Raw genomic sequence first — 14958 nt, forward strand, 5'->3', positions numbered from 1 at the left:
TAGGACAGTGGTCTGCACACCGTAAGTGTTCAGTGAATACCACTGATTGACTGATCAATTAAATACTTGCCACTGAGGGGTGAACTGAGGCTTTCAAAGCAGCATTTAAGATGGCTGCCTACCTAAGAGAGTGGAGTTCAAAGGAACTGATAAGCTGCCTGGTCTATAACCATAGCTCAATGACTCTTCAAATCATTCCATAGTCTGGCAAAATTGGCATCAAAAGAATAATGGATTGCTTTATTACTTTCTGAAGAGTCACTTAAATGGAAGAAAAAGATGCCACATCCTCCATTTACTACCTTGGGGTGCTTTCCTCCTTGTCATGAGGTACTTTTAGAAAAAGATCCTGTAAAACACAATTCGGACATTAGTAATGACCCTTAATCCAAGAGGCAAAGGGAGGCAGATCACAGTCAAATAAAGAGCAATGAAAGCACAGGGGAGCGTGAAAATCAAAAGTCTCTGTTGACTAGGGAACTAAATCTGTCGGCTGGGTCCGATTGTATGTTGGAGAATTGAATGTCAGGATCATTTAGGGTTAACAATGGCCCAACCCAGCTAAAGCAGACAGCTCTGAAAAATAGCCGGCCCGGTAGCCATTTGCCAGAGACCATGGAAGCAAACTTGATAATGAGGCACTTCATTCATCACATCCTTCTGCTCTAATTACGAAGGTGAATAGGAAAAACTTCATCTGAGGCGGGAACCAGCTGAAGTAAAAACACTTGTTTTGTAAACACAAAAGATTTTTTTTTAATGATCCTCTATGAGCCTATAGGAAACATATATGGAAAACTCCAATCTCCAAATTGCACTTCACAATCAGCTCTCTGCAGGCCTTAATACTTTGCTGGGATGTGCAGTTTAGAACACTGGTGTTTGACATATTTTCATCTTGCCTTATAAGGGGAAAGTCTAACTCTGCTTACAGCTGCAACTTGTTTTGTCATCTTCCATTTCTAATGAGCCACCAACACACTGCTTCCTGGGTTGAAGAAAAATGATAAAATTGTGTTTTGTTTCCAACCTAAGGATGTTAGACATATGATGTTTCTCCTTCCCCAAACTTCATTCTATGATGATTAAAAAGTTCACGTAGAAACAGCGCTACCCATCAAAATGGCCAAATATTTTGGGGAATCCCAACTCATACGATGCCCTAAGAAGTCGGGGTTATACCGAGAGGATCCTTCGAAGGCCCAAGGGGCTTAATTTTTGGAGTCTTTTTTGATTCATCCTTTAGTACTTGTCAACAGCTGGAAAAGATCTCTCGGGATCTTCTGGACAAAGTAGTTTAAGAATGATTAACTGGGTTTTGTATAAATATATTGCCTCAGCAGGAAAGTGTCCTACTTCAGCTTTTAATTTTTGAAGTTAAAATCAGGCTTCGACCAATTTAATGAAAATGACAAAGGGGGAAGGAGGAAAAAGCAAAATGTTGAGGAAAATAAAACTGAAAAAAAAACTTGCTGGCAGGGGATGAATGAGAAACTGAAGCTTGAGAAAAGTGGTCACAAGACAGAAGGAAGAAGGTTCCCTGGAGGAAAGTCTCGTTGCTTTGGTTCAGTTTTTTCAATATTTTGAGACTAGAATATCTAGTTAGTTATTTTTTTCCATTCAAAAAATACTCGGACCGCACTTAATTAGATACATGACTTGCTTCCTATGAATCCCCGACCCTACTCACTAAACCGCCTCACGCATGATTTTTGCATTCTCCATTTTCTCCATGTAGAGAGACTACCGGCTGCTCGACCACAGCATAGCTCCTTCTTATCATTCCAGCCTACTGTACACAAGCAAGTGCTCAGCAGTAGCTGCAGATGCCACTTTTAGCAAGTTAAATGTTTCCACACCGGTAGAGAAATATCAGCAAAATCTATGCACTGAAAGAACATCAAATTCTTATTACACTTATCACATGCACAGGCAAGGAGTATAATAAACTAGTCTGTAGCAGCTGTAAATTTCTGAGGATTTATCTAACCACAAATACATTGAAATGGGGAAATGGGGCTATATTAAACTGTGCAAGATGCTGTTGGAACTTTGCCATCTCTGCAACATCCTGTAATTAATTTATTATGACAGGTCTGGCAAACTGAAACACCAAATACACTTGCGACAGACTGTTCTGCTCTAGCTGTTGGGAGAGCTCAGCAGTCACTAAAAATGCAGGTAGATTTTTTTTTTCTAACAGGAAGGTGGGGTCATTAAGTTGCCATGCAGTATTGCTAACGGTGTGCTAATGACTCAAATGCTGGTTTTCACCAGCAGTGTCTCTGGATAAGAAGGAGAATGAGATTGAAGGCAGAGATCCAGTAGCTGAGGTCTCTATACCTCCTTCCCCGCTTCCAGCAGGTCGAGGTTCTGGATTCAGCAGGAACGCCATCTGACCAGGCGTCTTGAGAGGCTAGGCCTCCCTCCTGCTAAAAGGCTACAAGGTGTGATCTCTATTGGTGAGGGACGTAATTATGGTATTTGTTAAGCGCTTACTATGTGCAGGAAAAATCGGGATGGACACCGTCTCTGTCCCACATGGGGCTGACAGTCTCGATCCCCATTGTACAGATGAGGTAACTGAAGCACGGAGAAGTGAAATGACTTGCCCAAGGTCACACAGCAGACAAGTGGAGGAACTGGTATTAGAACCCATGATCTTCTGATTCCCAGGCATATGTGTTGCAGTTCTTAGTGCATCTGGCATTCCTGTAGCCTCCTTCTCCTGAGGAATTTGCCCTAAATGAGGAAACGTGAGAACAGTTTCTCATTCTCAGTGGGATTAAGTGCTGTTCCATTTCATGCCAACAAGATGTCGTCCATTAATATTATCCCCATTTAACCCTCAGTTTGCCAATGAGGGAACTGAGGAACACAAAGTAACTTCCCCCCAAACCACGTGATCAGTCTTCTTTATTATTATTATTATTATTATATTTAAGTGCTTACTATGTTCTAACACTGTACTGAGCACTGGGGGGGGTAGATTCAAAATAATTAGAATGGTCACAGTCTCTGTCCCATATGGGCTCGCAGTCTTAGAAGGAGGGGAATAGTTATTTCAGCCCCATTTTACAGATGAGGAAACTGAAGTACAGAATAGGTAAGTGAGAAGCAGCACGGCCTAGTGGAAAGAGTCAGAGGACATGGATTCTAATCCCGACTCTGCCACTAATCTGCTGTGTGACCTTGGGCAAGTCACTTAATTTCTCTGTCCCTCAGTTACCTCATCTGTAAAATGGAAATTAGGACTGTGAGCCCTACATGGGACCAACCTGCTGTGCTTGTATCTACCCCAACACTTAGTAGAGTGCCTGGCATTTGGTAAGCATTTAAGAAATATCATTTTTTTTAAAAAGTGACTTAAGTTCACTCAGTGGGCAAGTGACAGAGCTGGGATCAAATCCAGATCCCCTGACTTCCAGACCCATGGTCTTTCTACTTAGACTAGAGGTCATGAGAGCCTATCACTCCAACAACCACCCTATCCCAAGAGTTCTACCTTCCTATTCATGGCTAGAAACCCACCCTAACTTCCCCAACTTGGCATGGGAGAGAAAATCAGAAAGCCAGCTGGACTAAGAGTCTTCATTCAACCAATTCATTGGTCCTTTTCCCCTAGGCATTACCAGAAGACAGTGTAATGGGATAGGAATGGAACCTTTCTGCGATGTGATGCCAAGTCTCAGAAGAGGCATCAATTTGCATTTCTCCAACATGGTATGTTGGGTATGTCTAGATTGAGTCCAGTTATCCATTCGTTAGTACAGTATAATCAAAACTAGAGACAACCACTGAGAAATTGTCTGGTTAAAGAGTGCCAGAAGATTAATATTAATTGAGAAACAGCAAGGGATAGAGCACGTGCCTGGGAGTCAGAAGGACCTGGGTTCTAATCCCAGCTCTGCCACTTGCCTGCTGTGTGACCTTGGGGAAGTCACTTAACTTCCCTGTGCCTCAGTTACCTCATCTGTAAAGTGGAGATTAAAACTGTGAGCCCCATGTGGGACATGGACTGGGTCCAACCTGATCATCTTGTATCTACCCCAGTCCTTAGTAAAATTACTCTTCCAGGAGCTTAGTACAGTGCTTTGCACACAGTAAGCACTTCATAAATACGATTGAATGAATGAATAAAATACCATTAAAAAAACCCACAGGCACTGAGTAAGAGTGTTAGTTTGTGAGCCAACTCCAATCTCTTCTGCCCCCAAGAACACAGCAGTACTTTGATTCTCCATGAACAGTCCATGGGCAGGATGGAGAAAAGAGACCTTCTCTCACCAGTGAAATCGCTCTGTGAAGCTACAAAAACCCAGCTCCATCACTTGTCTGCTGTGTGACCTTGGGCAGAGCACTTAACTTCCCTGTGCCCATGTTATCTCAACTATAAAAGGTGGATTGGGACTGTGAGCCCCACGTGGGACAAAAACTGTGTCCAACCTGATTTGCTTGTTTCCACCCCAGCATTTAGTACAGTGTTTGGCACATAGTAAGTGCTTAACCAATACCACAATTATTAATATTATTATTTTATTCTACTGGACACACCAGCACCAAATAGGGCATTTTGCACATTGTAGGTGCTCCATCAAAACTGAGAATGAAAGTAAAGTTTCTGGGAAGATATGTAAGTCTAACTAAATTACATTTTGTAAACAGAAGCAGGGAGCAACACTTCCCAAAATGACATATTCAACTTGGTTTTCCCCGCATCTCTTGGGAGAGATCTAACCATGGGTCTTCCCAGGCTAAAGGGAAAGAGGTTCCCTCTTCCCTTTTCCTGTGTTTTCTAGTTCACCCAAGCTGATGGCTAAGTGCAAAATGTCCCCATACTCAGTCAGTTATAATTGTGGTATTTGTTCAGTGCTTACTAAGTGCCAAGCACTGGAGAAGTTACAATCTAAGCAGATTATACACAGTCCCTTTCCCACATGGTCTTAAGGAGGAGGAGGTATAGCTATCTTATCCCCATTTGAGAAATGAAGAAACTGAGGCACAGAGAAATTAAGTAACTTGCCCAATATCACAAAGCCAGCAAGTAGCAGAGCTAGGATTAGAACCCAAATCTCCTGACTCCCAGTTCTGTGCTCTTTTCATTAGCTACTCTTCTTATCTTAGGAAGAAACTGAGCAGCTGTGTATCCTGCACTCATTTCAGTGAGTTCCACTGGGTTTTGTTGAGTGAAGGCTAGATAGCTGTCCAGAACATCCCAGAAATGGCTCTCTCCTCCCTATCCCAGACTCCTTTCAGTCTATAAATAGCAATAGGGAATGGAAATTGGGTAGGAAACACTTTCATCCAGGAGCAATGGTGCCCAGGATGCTGATGGTAGCCCAGCACACCCTCCTGTAGAAACACATCCTGGTCAGAATGGCAGACTAGCCAGTGGCTAAATGGCAATAATACTTGTGTCAAAAATCAACAATCCAGTCCTATGTATTTCTTCTCAACACAAATATTTCCAGCTTCATTTCATTGAAACTGAAATGAAATCACTAAACAACGCAAAAAAACTCCAAACTAACAACAGTCAATTGTGTTGTGAAATTAAGAATTTGTCAGAAAGTTGTTTGAGTGGAGCCCTGCAGGCAAGAGTTTTTGGTCTTGTGATTGCATGGCCATGCATGTCTTCTGATTGGCCCAGAAATTGTACTGTTTGACAGCTATTGCCCAGTGGTATTAATAATAATTATTATGGAACTTGTTAAGCACTTACTATGTGCCAAGCACTCTTCTAAGAAATGGAATAGATACAAGTTAATCAGGTTGGACACAGTTCCTGTCCCACATGGGGCTCACAGTCTTCATCCCATTTTACAGTTGAGGGAACTGAGGCCCAGAGGAGTAAAGTGACTTACCCAAGGTCACACAGCAGACATGTGGCTGAACCAGGATTAGAACCCTGGTCTTTCTGACTCCCAGTCCCATGCTCTATCCACTGCTGATCTTTGCCTCACCCTGACAACCTGTCCAGACTCTGGAAATGACCAGGAGCTTCTCCAGTATGGGAGAATGGTGCTGGGAGATAAAAAAAAAAAATCCAAATTCTTTCTGTCATTCAGGCAGATCTGCTTATTTCTGGCTTCCCAGAGGGACTTTTGTGGGTAGAGAAGGGGCAAGTGGCTTCATGGACATTGCTCGTCTGTGGCGAGGTTTCCTGTATATCTTGGTTTGGCTTGACTTATCCCTTGTTGATTCTGATCAGAAATGAAAATTTCATTCATAGAAACTCTTTCTCAATCTCTTCCAGGCCAACCGAACAAGCTGGACCATTATCAGAGCAGAGAAAATTCAGGGAATTACGGCTCATGCTGGTTGGCCTCCCTGCCTCAAGCTTGAATTTTGGTGCCACAAGCCATACCCCACTGTCTTGTGATATCCCAGAAGGTCCTGAAAGGGGTATATTCCCATCCAGGAAGTCTCTTTGGGAGCAGGAGCTGCATCTGATTACAAAGCCACTTTTTGGACACCAAGAGTGCAGTGTCCTGGCCTCACTAAACACTGGAATTTGATTTGGGGGCCGTTCATGTCCACTAATCCCTGCTGGTTCTCAAAGTTTCTTGGGAAACAGGGCAGTATTTTTAGGGAAATGTAATGCCCAGATGCAGGATCGTTCTTTTTCGGCTTGTAAATTTTGGTATTCAAGAGCAAAGCTGATTAAGGCTGATTTGCATTGCACTTTGCATGGCTATTGATCTGAAGATCAAGTTAATGAACAGGTTTTTAAGGCCTGGATATTTGAACCCCTGGCCCTGTAAATTTGATATGTTAATCATTATTTTCCTTTTAAGTTTTCATAGTTTTCTGTTGAAAAAATAAACCCCTGGCAAGTCCTCTGGTTGATAACAAGGGACTATGTAGCCCATTTGTTATAAGCAAGTTTGCAAGTTTCCATTTTTACCAACACATCTTCCTATCTTGTACTCTTCTGCCATTAAATGGCTCCAATCATTTTCATCACTTTTTATCTTTAGCATCTAAAAATATTCTAAAAGGCTTTGTTAGTTTCAAACAGCTCTTTGTTCAACAAGCAAAACATAACACGCTACACAGCCCTGTTTTATATGAAGTCTCTCAGATTCACCGGAAACCTTGGGGCGGGTCTTATACCAAATCACTGGTAGCCCTGCCAGACTCTGAGTTAAGAGATGAAATTTGATTTCTCTCACAGTGCTTCATTTGATGGGCGATCTTCAGCCTGCCTTCTGTTCTTTCATTTCCAGACATTATCCTTGTCCTTAGATCTTTACATGGAAGGAGAAAAAGACTCTAGGGTCAATCATCAGTCCATCATATTTATTTAGAGCTTATGGTGTGCGGAACACTGTACTAATGTACGGAGAGTACAATATAGCAGAGTTTGTAGATACATTCCCTACCACCAAAACTTCGTCTAGAGGGGGGTGACAGACATTAAAATAAGTTACGGATAAGTACATAAATGTTGTGGGGCTGAGGGTGGGGTGAATAAAATATACAAATCCAAGTGTAAGGTCTAGGAGACCAGTGTTGACCTTTATGACCGGATTTTGTTTTTAATTTTCTCTGGGAGTCAGAATCACCCATAATGATGACACAGTGAATGAGCCTCCTTCTAAGGAAATGAGGCCACTGGTAGGTCATTGAGTTCATTAGAGAAGGCAGGAGGTGGGACCCGAGGCATATCACTTCACCTTTCTGGGCCTTAGTTTCCACATGTTGAAAGCACATCTACCAACTTTGTTGTACTCTCCCAAGTGCTTTGCTCAGTACTCTGCACACATTGAGCACTCAATAAATACCACTGATTGAAAAATGGTGGTTTGATAGACTATAAGCTCCATTTGTGACTGTCTATAGTCTTATAATCTTGTATCTACCCCTGAGTTTAGTATATAGTAAACGTTTGATAAAGGCCATCATTATTTTTGTTATTAGTCTATTGCACTCAATTTTCCTGCAGGCTGATTCTGAGGATGAATTGAAGCCTTTCTGCATTTGTTATCCTCCCACAAATTACAAAATGTCCCTTTTTTTCCTCTTTTAATCATGTTTTCCTTTACATCAAACACCTCTCTACAGAAGTACATTTCTGAGAGTGAATCTATTTGAATCCGAAGGATGAATATTTACCTAACAGTAAATAAGGGAAAAGGAACTTTGCCAGATAAAAATTCACTTGGAAAAAGGGGAGTTTGTTTCAATTTTCCAAAACTGGAGGATGGCATGTGTGCTGCTCAAAATTCCAGTGGCAGGGCTCAAAGTTGGAGAAAATCAGTGGTTAGCATTTAACAGTTACTGCTGTATCATTTCTTGAGACTGAATTAGTGGCAAGGGAAGTGGACCTTCTGGAAGGGATAGTCAGATTTTCATGTCTGTAAACAGTGGTAGGACAACAGTTTTGTTTGCCTATCACCCCGGTGAGGCTTCTGGGACTTGTAGTTCCAGGGATAGAGCATGTCGATAGATTGATGGATGATGGTATTTACTCAGCGCTTACTCTTGGGCAAAAAATTGCTCTAAGCATTGGGGTAGATATTAGATAATCAGATCCAACTGTCGTTGCCCCAAATGGTGCTCACATGTGCCTTGAGAATTACCTAATTTCCCAATACTCTAAGTCTACAATGCAGATGGAGGTGGGGTGTTCTGGGAGCGAAGTGTCCATTGTGTCGCTATGGGTCGGATTCGACTTGTCAGAATAAGACAATAACAATAACAAAGTGCTGTGGGGTTGAGGGAGGAGTGAATAAAGGGTGAAAATACAAATATCACAGAAAATAAATAAAATAACACAGAAGGGAGAGGGAGAAGAGCGAATGAGGACTCAGTTGGGGAAGGCCTCCTGGAGATGTGTTTTTAATAAGATCTAAGATTATGTTTGGGTGCTGACCTAGGGCAGTTCCATCTTCATCCATTAGTCTTGGGAGATGAATAATAATTAATATTGTGGTATTTTTTAAAAAATATGTTGACTTTGTGCCAGGCACTGCAGTAAGCTCTGGGACAGATACAAGCAAACCAGGTTGGACACGGTCCCTGTCCCATATGGGGCTCACAGTTTCAATCCCCATTTTACAGATGAGGCCCAGAGAAGTTAAGTGACTTGCCTAAGGTCACACAGCAGACAAATGGAGGAGCCAGCAATAGAACTCATGACTTTCTGACTCCCAGCCCCATGTTCTGTCCACTATGCCAAGCTGCTTCTAAACAGATTACTAAAACATACAGTGTATAGAGGGTATTACATGGAATTAAGGAATGAGCCAGGGTTTAGAAAGCCTGGTTCTTAGCTACCAACAAACTGAGAGTTGAGAACACATAGCAAAGACCTGGGTATATAGATCACATTATTATGCTCTGGCATAATTTGGTGCCTTAATTTGGTCACTTTGGGCAGAAGTCTGTCATGCATGTAAAATTGTTATGTGTATTTTACGGGGTGTTACAGCTCTGTCAACCTATTTGCTTGTTTCATCCACTGCTCCAGAGTTTGCAAGAGTGTGCAAGTGATGCTGTGCAAGCCACTAGCACTACAATCAATAGGACTTTGCACAGATTCTTTGTCAACCAATTAATACTTTCTGATCATTTACTGTGTGTAGTAATAATAATGATAATGATGGTATTTGTTAAGCACTTACTATATGCCAAGCACTGTTCTAGATAATCAGGTTGTCCCAAGTGGGGCTCACAGTCTTAAGCCCCATTTTCCAAATGAGGTAACTGAGGCACAGAGAAGTTAAGTGGCTTGCCCAAGGTCACACAGCAGACAAGTCACAGAGCCGGGATTAAAACCCACATCCTCTGATTCCCAAGCCCGGATCCTTTTCACTAAGCCACGCTGCTTCTCTAAAACATTGTACTAAGTGCTTGGAAGACTACAGTAAATAACCACAAACCATTTTTTTTTTTAATGAGATGTATTAAGAACCTTCTATGTGCCAGGCACTGTTCTAAGTGCTGGGATAGACACAAGTTAATCAGGTTGTATGCGGTCCATGACCCACATGGAGCTCATAGTCTAAATTCCCATTTTATAGTTAAGGTAGCTGAGGCACAAAGAAGTTAAGCGACTTGCCCAAGGTCACAGAGCTGTGACCTCATTGCAGGCAGGGAATGTGTCCACCAAATCTGTTATATTCATTCATTCGATCAATCGTATTTATTGAGTGCTTACTATGTGTAGACCACTTTACTAAGTGCTTGGAAAGTACAGTTCAGCAACAAAGAGAGACTATCCCTGCCCACAATGGCCTCACAGTCTAGAAGCAGGGAAACACACACTAAAACAAGTATATAGACATCAATAGCATCAATATAAATAAGTAGAATTATGGGTATATACACATCAAAACAAGTAAACAGGCATTAATTATAAATAAATAGAATTACAGATATGTACATAAATACAAAAGTGCTGTGGGTCAAGGGTGTAGAGCAAAAGGACGAGTTGTGGTGAAGGGGAGGAGAGGGGGAACTAGGGAAAAAAGGAGGGCTTAGTCTGGGAAGGCCTCTTGGAATAGGTGAGCCTTCAGTAGGGCTTTGGAGGGGGCCAAGTGTGATTGTACTCTTCCAAGAACTTAGTACAGTGCTCTGCCCACAGTAGGCACTCAATAAAAATGATTGATTGATTGACAGAAGTGGCAGACCAGGATTCAAACACCTGTCCTCTGACTCTCAGGCCTGTGCTTTTTCCACTAGGCCATGCTGATTCTCACAATCCCTTCCCTCAACTTTACAATCTACTAATTGTAAACTAGCTTGTAAAATCCCAGTCTCCAAGTCTTTGGGACCTGACCAAGTGTTGTCCACCATTACTCTGGGATACCCCATTCATCACTTTGCTCATACAAGGCATTTTCTCATTAACGACAGCTTATAGTCTACAGTTCTAACCCTGAGGGGTCCCCAGATTGAAGTGGGGTGCTGAGGTCAGCAGTGCCGGGTTTTAGGAGTGGGAGCAACACAGGAGACCCAGAAATGCCACCAGGACTCCATCTGGGGGCTCATTCTGGGATGCTCATCCCTGGCCCACCTGATGATCAACCAGCCTGTTTCAATTTTGAAAGTTGACTAAGCTCTCTTACACTAATAATAATGATAACTGTGGTATTTGTTAAGCTCTTACTATGGACCAAGCACTGTACTAAGCACTGGGGTAGGTACAAGATTTAAGGGATTGGACACAGTCCCTGTCACTCATGAGGCTCACAACCTTAATCCCCATTTTATTAATAATAATAATGTTGGTATTTGCTAAGCCCTTACTATGTGCCGAGCACTGTTCTAAGCACTGGGGTAGATACAAGGTAATCAGGTTGTCCCACGTGAGGCTCACACTCTTAATCCCCATTTTACAGGTGAGGCAACTGAGGCAACTGAGGCACCGAGAAGTTAAGGGACTTGCCCAAAGTCACACAGCTGACAGGTGGCAGAGCTGGGATTAGAACCCATGACCTTTGACTCCTAAGCCCATGCTCTTTCCACTGAGCCAAGCTGCTTTTACAGATGAGGAAACTGAGGCATAGAGAAGTGAAGTGACTTGGCCAAGGTCACACAGCAGATAAGTGACAGAGTAAAGATTAGAACTCAGATCATTTGACTACCAGGCCCTTGCTCTTTCAACTAGGTCATGCTGCATCTCTAAAACCCAAAGAACCTATATTTATGCTTTAAGTCCTCCATCTACAGCAACACACAACTCCTAGAAAAAGCAGGAGGGGTGAAAGTCTCCTCTATTGCTTTAAAATGACAAATCCAGGTGGCAGAAAGAGGACTCCCTGAGGCTTAGGAAGTTCAGGTGGGGGCTGTTCCTGTGTTTAGTGTCAAGCCTGTTTTCAAAACTCTCTTAATTAATTCCCCTTGTCTCCTTCCCGTTCTCACAATTTAAGGCAAGGTGTGTGCGGGGAAGCTGATAGATATAGCACAGAGTAAGGAAGCCCAGAGGGTGAGGGGGGCTGGCACTCTCAATCTAAAGAGTGGCTGAATATCCAGAATGGTCTTGCACTTCCCAACTCCTCCAGGGTAGCTGAAATGAAGCTATGGACTGGTAGGTGAATATGCAGAACTACTTTTAAGAATAATAGTAATAATGGTATTTAAGTGCTTACTATGTGCCAGGCACTGTTCTAAGAGTTGGGGTAGATGAAAGATAATTGGGTTGGACACAATCCCTATTCCATATAGGTTTCCCAGTCTTAATCCCCATTTTACAGACAGAGAACTGTGGCACTGAGAAGCTAAGTGACTTGCCCAAGGTCACACAACAGGCAAGTGGCAGAACTGGAATTAGAACCCATGGCTTTTTTTGACTTGCAGGCTCGTGCTCTAGCCATTCATTCATTCGAATGTATTTATTGAGCACTTACTGTGTCCAGAGCACTATACTAAACTCTTGGAAAGTACTATTCAGCAATAGAGAGACACAAGCCCACAGTGGGATTACCGTTTAGAAGTGGGGAGACAGACATCAAAATAAGTAAACAGGCATCAATAGTATCAAGATAAGTAGACTTATAGATATACATACATCAAAACAAGTAAAGAGGCATTAATGTAAATAGAATTATAGATATGGACATATATACCCAAGTGCTCTAGGGTGCGGGGGTAAAAAAAAAAGGAAATGAGTTGGGGCGATGGGGAGAGGGAGCTGAGGATGTGTGGGTTAGTCTGGGAAGGCCTCTTGGAGGAGGTAAGCCTTCAATAGGGCTTTGAAGAGGGGGAGGCGTGATTGTTTAGAGGATTTGAGGAGGGAGGACATTCTGGGCCAGAGGTAGGACATGGGCCGGGGTTGACAGCAGGACAGGCCAGGCTGCTTCTCTATCTTTTACCTACAAGTGCATTTTTGCTCTGGAACTGGAAAGGCAATGTAGGATCTAGATGGCTTTTGTGATTTGTACCGATATTTAATGCCACCAAGGACATCAAAGGCATTTAGCCCTCTGGTCCAACTGCATTTTGCATAATCCTGCATCAGCAGATTCAGTATGCATAGTATAATGATTTTTGAAGGAGGAGTAGTTTGATTTCACAATCTCCCCAACTCTTCTCTCTGCTCAGTCCTTGCTAGAAGCAGGATTGACATGGTGTCTCATAACTAAAGGTGTGTCAACATTTCCATTACAAGCCTCTGGTGTCAATGATCTGTATCAGCAGGAACAGAATCATCTGGCCTCAATCCTGGCTGAAAAAGAAGTAACATCTGACTGAAGTAATATGTTTAAACTGTTAAATAAGCAGGGGGAACTTTTCTCACTTTTGTGTTGGATGCGATTTTTAAAAAGCATGAAGTGGCTTTTTGAGATCTCTTTTCTGATCCCAGTTGGAAAATGTATTTGTCAGATCATCACATAAAATGAGGTACAATGGATTCAAGACCAGGGATAGTAATACTGTGTAGTTGTCAATGCCTGTCTACCCAGCTAGATTGTAAACTCTTCAAAGGCAGGAATCGGGTCTACTAACTCTCTTGTACTTATGCAAGTGCTTAGTATAGTGCTCCACACAGAGAAAACACTAAATAAATACTACCGATTGATTACGATGCCCTTTTTTCCAGACAATCAAATGTTCTTAGCCCTGTGAACAAAGAAAGCACTGCTCATTCTCTTAGCCTGCTCAATTTGCCCGTATATGAGGTAGGGAGATAGATTTAAAGCACTCATTTAGAGACAGGGATGCAAATTTTTTGGGGACCCACAACAAACCAAGGATGGACCTGGGAAAGTGATCCAGATCTCTATTCCCACTCTGAAATGCCTCAGAGACAAGAGCTAGCTAGGCTGACACAAAATCCGTTTGAAGAAACAGCTTCAGTGTTGGCTTTTAAAGAACATAATTGTGTTTTTGTCTTGGAATTGGCTTGTGCTTGCTGCATTTCCATCTGTGAAACACCTGGCCCATAGCCTAGGGTGGAACCCACCCTGAGTACTGTAAATAATGGTAATTGCATTGAAAAATCCCCCCCACCCAATTCCCATGGTGCAAATGTCTCAAGCCTCACGTTATTGCACCCAGGCGGTAAGGATCTCTTTGGACTCATTGGATTTCAGAGGTATGTCCCTTTTATCCCCCTCCCCAAAGATCCTTCTCATCCTCACTCACCAAGCTCCCAGAAAACAATGGCTCCCTCTAAAAACCTCCCTCTAGAGTGTAAACTTGTTGTGGGCAGGAAACGTCTTTACCAACTCAGTTCTATTGTACGCTCCAAAGCGCTTAGTACAGTGCTCTGCACACAGTACGCACTCAATAAGTACAATTGATTAATGTCAGCAATGGTGAGGTTTCCCTGGTAGCTTTGATCAAAGCCGAGATTTGCTCTGCCATAAGACACTTTAAGGGTAAATATTGAAGATGAGAGAAATCTACTGTTAAAACACCAAGTGGATTTTGGGATATTGCTGCTCTCATTTGCTTTTAAAGTAGTTTAGAGAGTTAAATTTCAGCAGGAGCTTATTCCATTCAAATGTCCCTTATATAAAGAGAGGGAGAGAGAGACTGTGTGTACACTCTCTGATTCTGTCCTGGGTAACATTCAAGAGTCCTTACCTACGGTAGCTCTATCATTTTGACAGGCCCTATTGTTCAGATGAAGTTGACTGGCCTCCAAGTTTTTGCATCATTAGATTATCACCATGGTGCCAGGGAGGTGTTTCCTGCCCAATCTTGATGGTTTGTTTCATGGATGGTCTCTGGGAGCAGTTGTCTGGGGTTTGGATTGGAAATTATGTTATAAATTATTACATTAATGTTATCTCCCCCTCTAGATGGTAAGGTCATTTTCTCTTTTTTTATGGTATTTAAGTACTTACTATGTGTCAGGCACTCTACTAAGTGCTGAGGTAGATACAAGCTAAGAAGGTTGGACCCAGTCCCTGTCCCACGTAGGGCTCATGGTGTTAATCCCCATTTCACAGATGAGGTAACTGAGGCCCAGAGAAGTTAACTGACTTGTCCAAGGTCACACAG

The 14958-nt window shown here is 42.4% G+C and overlaps 1 long non-coding RNA gene across 1 annotated transcript; it reads left to right on the forward strand.

Moving 5' to 3' along the window:
• The first annotated feature begins 3629 nt into the window (after positions 1-3629).
• Positions 3630-6849, forward strand: LOC120639039. The gene is made up of 2 exons (XR_005661175.1): positions 3630-3723; positions 6257-6849. It is a non-coding gene; the product is annotated as an uncharacterized LOC120639039 (long non-coding RNA).
• The last annotated feature ends 8109 nt before the right edge of the window (positions 6850-14958 follow it).

This window comes from Ornithorhynchus anatinus, chromosome 2, assembly GCF_004115215.2.
Source record: "Ornithorhynchus anatinus isolate Pmale09 chromosome 2, mOrnAna1.pri.v4, whole genome shotgun sequence".
Taxonomy (NCBI): domain Eukaryota; kingdom Metazoa; phylum Chordata; class Mammalia; order Monotremata; family Ornithorhynchidae; genus Ornithorhynchus; species Ornithorhynchus anatinus.